Source organism: Littorina saxatilis, linkage group LG15 (genome assembly GCF_037325665.1).
Source record: "Littorina saxatilis isolate snail1 linkage group LG15, US_GU_Lsax_2.0, whole genome shotgun sequence".
Classification (NCBI taxonomy): Eukaryota; Metazoa; Mollusca; class Gastropoda; order Littorinimorpha; family Littorinidae; genus Littorina; species Littorina saxatilis.
The window spans coordinates 8,925,144-8,934,381 of record NC_090259.1 but is presented as its reverse complement, the minus strand read 5'-3'; the positions used below and the strand labels follow the sequence as shown (position 1 = coordinate 8,934,381).

The 9,238-nt window shown below is 43.8% G+C and overlaps 1 non-coding gene across 1 annotated transcript; it reads left to right on the top strand.

The window, feature by feature from the left end:
* Positions 1 to 1,507: 1,507 nt before the first annotated feature.
* On the top strand, positions 1,508 to 1,585 carry Trnat-agu (transfer RNA threonine (anticodon AGU)). The gene has a single exon. It is a non-coding gene; the product is annotated as a tRNA-Thr (tRNA).
* The last annotated feature ends 7,653 nt before the right edge of the window (positions 1,586 to 9,238 follow it).

Here is a 9,238-nt window from a genome sequence, read left to right as displayed (position 1 = left end):
CCACTTGCACTGATGGCACAATGACCGAGGTCTGTCACGTGCCACTGTGGAGACACGGGGGTGGGACATGGATACCGCCTCTGAGTCTGCACAAGTATGATATTTAGAAATAGTACATTAAAATACAAACTTCCTAAGACTTGGGGGAGGGGGAGGGGGAGGGGGAGGGGGAGAAGAGGGGGTGGGAAAGATTCCAGGCTAAAATAGGTGCAGGAAAAATACGCATGGACGCACACATCCGACAGTTCTGAAGTCTAGCTTACTCTAACAGACCAGAACATTCGAGAAGACAAATGACACCAGACATCGTTTTAATTTCTGAGTTTTCTCCAGCTTCGTTGAAGCATGCGAAGCAACTAGCTGGGTTGCCATTGACGTAGGTTTGAGTCATGGGAACAATGTTCAATGAAGCGTATCTGTGGACGCCGACTCTTCATGTTAAATTCGTATTTTATTTTATCACCGACATTGTATCAGCTTTGTAAGCGTTTGATCAACTTTTTCATGTATTCCGTTAGTCTTGTTTGAGAGGTCTTGCAGCGGCAGAACCGAACTCTGGTATACCAGCCCTCCACCCTCCCCTTCACTCATCCCCTTACCCCCACCCACCGTTGACCCCCGCCCCCCCTCCACACACACACACACACACACACACACACACACACACACACACTACCTTAGTAATACCATTCACGTTATTGTCTTCTTTTTTTTAAAGCCACAAGAGTTTCCGATCATTTGTGAGGTGCTGCGCGGGATTGTCTATTAACGCTCTTCTGTTCTTGGATTTGTCAAGGTCTTGGTGTGTAGTATGAATCTATTTCTCCGGCTGAATTGATTGCTTTAGGTTTTTAGATATTTTTTGTATACAATAATTATTCAGGCTCTGCCGAGTGTAACAAACAATTATCCGATGGCCTTTAGATTGATTAAAAAATATCGACCCCCATGATATGATTCTGCTTTGGAGGGTCGGTCTGTGTAATCAGGCGAAGGCGAACTAATATCCGGCGAAATAATCTAAACACCTTCAATTGAAAACAACGCTGGTGGGTGGATTACGTTTTTTTGTGCATGAAGCAATTTTCCGCAATACATTTTTTTCATTGCTCAATATTTCCACCTTTGTGTACAGCAAGATTGAAATACGACATAACCATGTTGACTTCCTAAGTGATTTTCTACTTTTTTCTTCTTTTTGTCCAGTTTTTTGTTTTTTGCTTTTCCTTTTTTTAGATGGGGGGTTCTTCTGTTGTTGACATTTTGACTTGTTTGTACAGCTACGCTCCAGTGACCACATCCAGGCAATATACTGCCCAAGAAAAAGAAACAATAAAATATTCTCCAACATTGGTCTTCTTCCAAAGGTCAAAGTGCATGTAGTAGTTCAAATGTGTGTGGATTAAAACCCCACTCCACCTCTTGAAAACAGTTCACCTCGCTGTGACAGACCTTGTCAGGCTTTATTAAGATCAGTCCTCCACTTGGTCACATACCCAAACCCAACGACCGCAACACGGTGGCCTAGTGGTAAGGCGTCCGCCCAGTGAGCGGGAGGTCGTGGGTTCGAACCCCAGCCGGGTCATACCTAAGACTTTAAAATTGGCAATCTAGTGGCTGCTCTGCCTGGCGTCTGGCATTATGGGGTTAGTGCTAGGACTGGTTGGTCCGGTGTCAGCCGGAATAATGTGACTGGGTGAGACAGGAAGCCTGTGCTGCGACTTCTGTCTTGTGTGTGGCGCACGTTAAATGTCAAAGCAGCACCGCCCTGATATGGCCCATCGTGGTCGGCTGGGCGTTAAGCAAACAAAAAACAACAAAAAACAAAAAAACAAAAAAAAACCAACACCCTTACTGCTTGCTGTGTTGTGTTGTAAAACAACATTATCATCAACCCAGAGAGCACACAGGCTGTTCATTTTGGTACGTGACCAAGTGGAGGGATGGCCTTATCCTGTGTGTAAGCCTGATGTGATCTCTTTTCTGTTTTCACGAGGATTGTGTGCCTTTAATCACGTTTGGAATCCTTGGCCGTTCTGACGTCCGTGAAACAAGAGCAGCATACCCAACTAATATTCGGCTCCAGCATTAACAAGCTTTCAAAAATCGACTTTTTTCAGCTTGTGTTAACACGCTATTATTCATTTGACGGCCAGGGTAATGAACCGTTTCGACTTTGTCAGTATTGTACAAGATCAATGTCAACGCGATGAACTTCGTTACGATGTCTTTTAAACTGGTTTGCGCATAAATTTACGCTCTGATGGTCGAATTGTTTGAACTAAAAGGAGTGTGCCTGTAACTTTTAAGCCCATATGCCAAAACATTACAGTCCTTTTTTTGTAGAGGGGTTTCTCTGTGTGTGTGTGTGTGTGTGTGTGTGTGTGTGTGTGTGTGTGTGTGTGTGTGTGTGTGTGTGTGTCTGTGTGTGTGTGTGTGTGTGCGTGTGCGTGCGTGCGTGCGTGCGTGCGTATGTCTGTGTGTGTCTGTGTATTTTTCTTAATGAACTTTGTAAGTTACTTCTATTTCTATATAACAAATTAATTCAACCTTATGTTACGAATCTATTTGGGAGACAGCCAAGCTGTATTTTTGACAAATCTGTCGTGAGGTAGGCAATTTTAGACGCAGAAAAACAGAAAGATATTTTCTATTTGAGAATAAAGGTTAAAAGTCTCCAATCCTAGACTGCACTGAGAGCACGAATACCTTTTCCTTTTAAAAATGAAAAATTTAGCGTATGTATCCGACCCCCCGCGAAGACAAGGAGCAAAACTAATTTGCTAGCTCTGCATGCCAAGGGAAGCACGTGACCAACATGGCGGATGTGGCGCTGCTGGCCGAGACCAATCAGAAAGGTCTTGGTTAGCCCGCGGGTTCTGGGGGACCCTCACCGAATGCAGCGTACAGCATCATTTCCTACACACTATTTTCCTCTCTCTTTCCGTGATGTGCAGAGCCTGCCGCGGGCACTATTTTGCAGGTCAGTGCATATGAGTAAGCTTGAAGACGCTGAAGAGAGATGAAGAACAAAGAAAAGAATGGAAAGACTGTAGCGCGACTCTTGACACTGCTGCCTTTCCACTGGAATCCGACTCGAATCTCTCCGCAATGGAATATTTGAAGAATACCCCACCTCCCCCCCCCTCCCCCCCCCTAAAAAAATACAACATCTGGACATTACGCCTGGTCCTGATTTCGAGGCTCCGTTTGTCATTGACCGCCTTTGCAGATTTTGTCGGTCGGAAAAGAATTAGCTGGAAACACTTTGTGTTTATTAGTTGCGATATGCGTGCTTGAGTTAATAATGTCTTTCTGTTGATATGTTTCATGTTTTGATAGAAATCCAAACGTTTTTGTTTTGCATCAATCATGCAGCTATGACCAGAATTACGCGGTCGACATTGGAAAAATTGAAAATAAAAGAACAAACATGTGTTCATATTTATGTTTTTTTTTTTTTTTTTTTTTTTGGGGGGGGGGGGGGGAGGGGGGGGGTGCTTGTTTGGATTGAAAGGGCCAGCCCAGTTTGCCCCGCCGTCTCAGACCTGGTCAGTATTTTACATTTTACATCATAAGCCCGAGGCTGTCTTCTCTTTGTCCGGGGTGGAGAAAACTGATTAAAACATTTACATTATTTTCTACTCTCTAAACGTTGAAACCCTTGTTCCGCCCTTTTTGACCATGTTTAATTTTTATGTATATATGAATCATGCGTTAAATTGTTTGCAGTTGCCCGCGTCGGTCTGTGTATTTTATTCGTCCGGCTTTAAATTCAGTTGTCCCACAAATATACGGTACCATATCTTTCAAGGACGTAGAGCACCAACTTTCACCGGATAGGTTCAGTACGCCGACACTGTAGGCTACACAGTTCACGGCGCATTAAACACCCATTTTCTTTTCATGGAGAGTTGATGGATCCATGCAGACGGTTTTCAATTTCATGTTCAAACGGTCGCTGATCGTCCCCGTGCCTTTGCCGACTCTCGCCTCGGATGGAAAACAAACAGCAGACCGACGGGACATAAGGCCAGACATTATCTGTATAATAGGCGATGAAAATTGGGGAATGGATTTTTAAACTGTTCGAGGATAGATGGGTGTGGGATGTGAGGGTACGTTTCTGGGGTGGGGTCTGGTTGAGGGGTGGAAGGTGTGGGGGGTGTAGGGGGGAGAAGGGGGAGAGGATACATGCACATGCAATACATCCCCCCCCCCCCCTGCGCGGGAGCATGCACGCACACATACACGCGCCTATCCGCACACGCACGCACGCACGCATTTACGTACGTACACAAAACACACTCCCTCCGACATCCCCCCCACACACACACACACAGACATATACACAGCAGACATGGGACTGGTCCGAATTTTATCGGAATTCCGATATTTTCTTTAGCTCACAGACCATTCTTGAGATCGATGCAAATTCGTTTAGAAAAAATTTAAGGGGGGGGGGGGGGTTGGTGGTGGTATGAACCGTTCAGCTGAAGCTGTCTGCATCTGAAGTCAGTGCGTTCGCACCCCAGCACTCGCGTGAACCCATAGCAGTATCATGGGTCGCGTTTGATTGGCTGTCGATATCCGACGATTATCGCCTAGGCCTAATTATTCACCGATGGCGGTTTGCGGGTTGTTTTGATTGGCTGCCGATCTCCAAACGCCGAAGGTGAAAAAGGTAGCATCATGGCGTCTGGATTCCGTATTGTTTTGTTGGCTGTGGAAGCTCTTACGATCGACGACCAAAGTGTGAAAAACAAGTGGAAAGCCAACTGGCGGGTTAGGGGGAAGAATTTACCCGATGCTCCCCAGCATGTCGTAAGAGGCGACTAACGGATTCTGTTTCTCCTTTTACCCTTGTTAAGTGTTTCTTGTATAGAATACAGTCAATGTTTGTAAAGATTTTAGTCAAGCAGTATGTAAGAAATGTTAAGTCCTTTGTACTGGAAACTTGCATTCTCCCAGTAAGGTCATATATTGTACTACGTTGCAAGCCCCTGGAGCAATTTTTGAGTCACTTGAGAAAAAGTGACTCTATGTAATCGGTCAGTGTTAGTCTGTCCGGCCGGCCGTCCGGCCGGCCGTCCGTAGACACCACCTTAACGTTGGACTTTTCTCGGAAACTATCAAAGCGATCGGGCTCATATTTTGTTTAGTCGTGACCTCCAATGACCTCTACACTTTAACGATGGTTTCGTTGACCTTTGACCTTTTTCAAGGTCACAGGTCAGCGTCAAAGGAAAAATTAGACATTTTATATCTTTGACAAAGTTCATCGGATGTGATTGAAACTTTGTAGGATTATTCTTTACATCAAAGTATTTACATCTGTAGCCTTTTACGAACGTTATCAGAAAAACAAGGGAGATAACTAGCCTTTTCTGTTCGGCAACACACAACTTAACGTTGGGCTTTTCTCGGAAACTATAAAAGTGACCGGGCTCAAATTTTATGTGAACGTGACTCATTGTGTTGTGAATAGCAATTTCTTCCTGTCCATCTGATGCCTCATATAATATTCAGAACTGCGAAAGTGACTCGATCGAGCGTTTGCTCTTCTTGTTTGATTAGTGCTTTTGTGAACAAGAAACAATTAACAAGTGGCTCTATCCCATCCCCCCCTTTCCCCGTCGCGATATAACCTTGAACGGTACCGTATATTTGTGGGACAACTGAATTTAAAGCCGGACGAATAAAATACACAGACCGACGCGGGCAACTGCAAACAATTTAACGCATGATTCATATATACATAAACACCAAATAAAGAAAGAAAAGAGGCTGTCAGAAGAAATGACTGTCATAATCAACAAGAAAGAAAGGCGCTAGCTCATTGGCGACAGTATCGCCAAGATATCTATTCCCGGTCAGGCCGTGTGCACGTGGTGCGACAACGGCCACTGCGTGGTGAAGTACGGACTTGGTGGAAAAAATGTGTTGGTTCTGAAAGTTTTCAAGTAAGTTGTGTGTGTGTGTGATTGTTATAAATTACACTTTTGTTTAAAATGCTAAAACATATTATTCTTGTCATTTTTATAGCTTTTTAAAAAGGCATGAACTAATTTTTTGCTATCAGGAGAGGCCCCAAAATGGCCTTTATAATTTTAACATTAATTTTCCGTCAGGGGGGCTGCCCCCCTGAACCCCCCTACCGGGGCGTTGCCCCTGGACCCCACCAGGGGCCTATTCGGCCTCTGGACCCCGGCTTACTTTCCTACTTTTGGAACATTTGCTGGTCTCATGTCTGACACAGACACACGCGTACGCACGCACATTATTATGGGGGCGAGGACGCCCCCATTCTATACGGATAGTTTAGAGGTTGACCATGGGCAGCGCCATTTTGTTGTGAAATACGTCATCAGTTTGTGTACACAGGAAGTTGTGACATCCGTCACCCTATGGGAGGGGTGAAGGCAACATTGTTCATCTGTAGAAAGTTGTGAAATCCGTCACCCTATGGGAGGGGTGACGTCAAAATTGGTCATCACAGAGTTTGTGTAACACAGGAAGTTGTGAAATACGTCACCCTATGGGAGGGGTGACGTCAAAATTGTTCAACAAAAACATGATATGTCGCATTGTGCAGGGTCAACTGCAACAAACTCAAACCGAGCCATTCATACCTAGCTGAATTTGAGTGACTTATATACCCGACATTTTTATTTCTTATTTTTAGCACAGGTGTAGGAAAAATCATGAACCAAAATGTTATTTATTTTCTAATTTAACATTTTTTTTACAAATATGACCATGGTCTTTTAAACATACAGTGACATTAAACATTGTTATGTTAAAAAAAAGAAAAAAGAAAAAAAGCTTTTGTGCACAAATCAGAAAATACATTGTACATTTTACCTACAGGCCAAACAGTGTCTGTTGGCGGCAAAGGGCCCAGCAAGTTGCTATTTTTAGATCGATTAAAAGTTGTCAAGAACAGGCGCTTACATTTGGATGTGTCCACTGATAGTAGGTTTGGTTGTGATCAATCAGAATGATGTAGGAATAAAAATGTATGACAGTTTGGTATGATGACATGTAATTCAAATATGCTGAAATGTAATATTATACATGATATAATATTATTATGGCTGTTGCCATGACCATGAACCCCAAGAAAGGTTTAATGTTATGTAAAATCAAAATACCAAACTCAAGCACCTACTAATCTGGTCTACGGTGCGGCTTGGACCTAATAAATATGGATGGACACGCAACTCGCTCAGCCAGCCAGCGCTGCGAGACTTACAGCTGCCAACTTCGCCGCGGCGCGCTCATTGGCTTAGTATTGAACTTGCGTCAAGGCCGATGCGCGTAGATTCCCAGAATGTTTACTTTCGGTTAGATTCTTCGACAGCATTCGCAGAGGTGACTGCCGTATTGTGTACCGCAGTCAGAAGTAATTTATTACTTTTGGGAGTTTAGTAACGTGATATCAGTTTTCAATTGTTCGTTCACTTATATTGCTTTCAGATTTAACACACAAGAAACAGTAGCACGGTTTTCGTTGCGAAAATGTGCATTGGCAGTGCTACGCGATCGAATTGTGTATTATGTACACGCGGTGTTCTTCTGGAAAAGACGTCAGTCGTTCAGCCCGCGAGCGGTGGGATGGGGGGGGTTCACATGGTTTGTTTGTTTCAGAACCACACCCATATACACACATTTCACATGTAAACCATTTGTCCGCCCCCTGTCGATATTTATCGACTAAGTTCCTTGTTCTTCTTAATTTGTGTTTAGGTAGCGTTGCTTCAAATTAGGATCAGGTAAAGTCGAATATAGAACACTGTGCTGTGCCTGTGGTAGATTCGATCGGAGAGAGAGAGAGAGAGAGAGAGAGAGAGAGAGAGAGGGTGCAGAGAGAGAGAGAGAGAGAGAGAGAGGGAGAGAGAGAGAGAGAGAGAGAGAGAAAGAGAGAGAGAATTTATCTGAACTGATCCTAATTTAACAAAGGATACAAACTTAAATCCAGACCTTTTCTTACAGCTAAACATGCGACAGGAGAAAAACAATGGAGAAGAGGGAGAGAGAGACTAGATCTCCACTTTATTACAAAAGGGTAAATGTTTCAGACCAGAGGAAAAGGGAAAGAGGCGGGGTTGGAACGGGGGGGGGGGGGGGGGGGCGAGTGAGTGTGAGAGAAAGAGAGTCTCATATAAAAAAAAAAATTAAAAAAAAAGAAAAATAAAAAACGCGCTCGCTGCCACAACCTGTTCTCAAAATCCTGCTGTCATTTCGCAATCATAATTATGACGCTGTCAGGCAGAAACTTGTTTCCGAAAAACTTAATTTCTCTGCAATTACAGAACAACACAGGTCCACTTATACAAGCTTATTTGGCCCCAAAGGACACCGTTTATCTTTGGAGGGAAATGCATCAAAGCTGAACTTTACGCACGACAATAATGTGCTTCTTGTTTGCAAAATACTGCGATAAACTTGCGTCGTAGGTAATGGTTTTTTTAACTTCAGTTTTTAAGTTGATGTTGTGCGATATTATCTGTTCTTTGTGTGAACGAAGAATAAGCTCTGTGATCATAAGGCAATGCATGCTTTTTATAACGCAGCTTTAGTTTTTCAAGTGGTATTATTATTATTTTTTTTATATCTGGTTGTTTGGACACTTTGAGGTCATCAAAGGATGTAAGCTGTGTACAAATGTATTGCACCTATTCTCCTACCCCAACGAAAACAAGTTCCGGGGTAATTGTAATACATTGACTTTATTAGCCATCTTTGATCCCAAAATTACACCAAATAGCCAAATTGATCGCATTGGGGCGGGGATGTAGCTCAGTCGGCAGCGCGCGGGATTTGTATCCAGTTGGCCGCTGTCAGCGTGAGTTCGTCCCCACGTTCGGCGATAGATTTATTTCTCAGAGTCAACTTTGTGTGCAGACTCTCCTCGGTGTCCAAACACCCCCGTGTGTACACGCACGCACAAGACCAAGTGCGCACGGAAAAGATCCTGTAATCCATGTCAGAGTTCGGTGGGTTATAGAAACACGAAAATACCCAGCATGCTTCCTCCGAAAGCGGCGTATGGCTGCCTAAATGGCGGGGTAAAAGCGGTCATACACGTAAAATTCCACTCGTACAGACCACGAGTGCACGTGGGAGTTTCAGCCCACGAACGCAGAAGAAGAAGAAGAAGATTGTCATGCATGGCAGGCAAATTTTGATTAAAGTGACACGGGAATGAATGTTTTAGTCGGGTAACGAAAATGGG